The sequence below is a fragment of the Contarinia nasturtii genome, unplaced genomic scaffold (assembly GCF_009176525.2).
Source record: "Contarinia nasturtii isolate CC-2019 unplaced genomic scaffold, AAFC_CNas_1.1 Cnas_scaffold_1630, whole genome shotgun sequence".
NCBI lineage: Eukaryota > Metazoa > Arthropoda > Insecta > Diptera > Cecidomyiidae > Contarinia > Contarinia nasturtii.
In genome coordinates, this window is record NW_022198965.1 from 26,830 (window position 1) to 28,632 (window position 1,803).

The following is a 1,803-nucleotide window of genomic DNA, read 5'->3' on the forward strand; positions in this document are numbered from 1 at the left end:
CATCATCATCATCATCATCATCATCATCATCATCATCATCATCATCAAATGAACCATTTGTCGTTCCAAGAAGAAAAAGATGATTAGAATTAAATCATAAATACGAATATAACAACTACATATAAAACAATTGATAAATAAATTATAACAAATATGTAACGTATCGTAAAAATGTACGTACGCATCGCCGTCTAACTAAAAACTTTTCATCCGTTTTTGACCAGCATGCAAAACACAAACTGATTGAAGACATTTGCGGTTAAATATTCAATATTCCATTTTTCAAATGACTTTGCAAAAATGTTTTTGTTGAACGATCGTAACAACAGCAACAAAGCCATTTGATGAATCGAATATATTTGTTTGTGGAAATAGTTGCTTGATTATCATAAAGTTCGCGAACATATTTACTACATATTTATGACTAACGGACATTAGTCCCCAAATCCATCAATCTATTTATCCATCCATGGATATGGATGGATGGATGGATTTGAGGACTAATTTCCGCTGGCCATATTTATGATTTTTGACCATCTTATTTACACACCAGCTGGAAATATTTTCAATCGTGTGCGTGCGCGAGTGCCTACATTTCCTTTTTGCAATGTGAAATATTCATGTAATTTTGTATATTATGTAGAACATAAAAGTTCTTATCATAGGGTTCCCATTGGTCATTGGTAAACTTTGATCATGGGTTTGTGGCTTGTTGTTTTGCAAGTATTCGCCCTCGCACTATTTGAATGTAAAAATAGTTTTTCTTGAATATAAGTGGCGTGGCAATACGAAAATCGTCAATCTGGAATTTGTTTAAATACGATAAATTTACAGTGATTGCATCGTTTGAGGCGTCATTATTGCAGAGAAAAAAGAATGTAATTACCGAACGAGTGAAAAGTGTAGAGTTTAATACGGGTACATTTGATAAATTTTTGCACCTCCGACAGCCATGCTATTTTGAAGTTTATTTATCTCAATTGGTACAAAACAAAATCACGTCTTGTTATGCACAAACTTATTGTTCATTTCAACAGGCACGATGTTGGCGTCGATATTAACGTTTCGTATTCAAACCCTAAGCCGATATAAAGTAATTCCATGACCAACGATCCGTTGAACTGTTGTACTTATGCCTTCATTTCGCACTTCCATGATCAATTGTTTAAGCGAGTTTTTTTTTTTTTTCAACGAGAGTGTTTTTAGTGAAAATTTACTCTACAAAGAGCGGCTCAACAAATGCGAATCTTGTTCGTTTTGGTATTCTTTCCTTCATTCATCTTATACAAACGTGTGAATATGTTTCGAATGTATAATAAAACGTTGCGATAGTTAAAATCTGAAATATTTGAACTTTTACCTTTTTATGATACATGTATATGAAATTTTTCAGTAAACATACATAGATACACTGAACTGTGTGTAATACACATATTTTATTGTTTGAGTAGCCAGTTCACTAGTAGTATAGATTTGTATGTTTTGTCTCTTTTTAACCGTCTCCACTCTCTCATATTTTTAACCGTCTCTGCTTGCTATGTTCCACGTTCCCCTCATCTTGATTAAAATTGTTATTGTCTTTTTGATATAATACGATTCATAAGCATCGAGCCGTCTATAGAATCATGCCTTCTCTCACTCATTTGCAATGTTTAAATGAAATTTGATTAGTAGTGTGAGTTTTTATGTTACTGTTTATTAGGGTGCATCGATTTTTTATTTTTGAAAATGAAAAAAACGGCTAGTGCGGCTTTTTTAGACCTGGTCGAGAGTAACAACTTTTGTTCTGGCACTTTGGCCTAC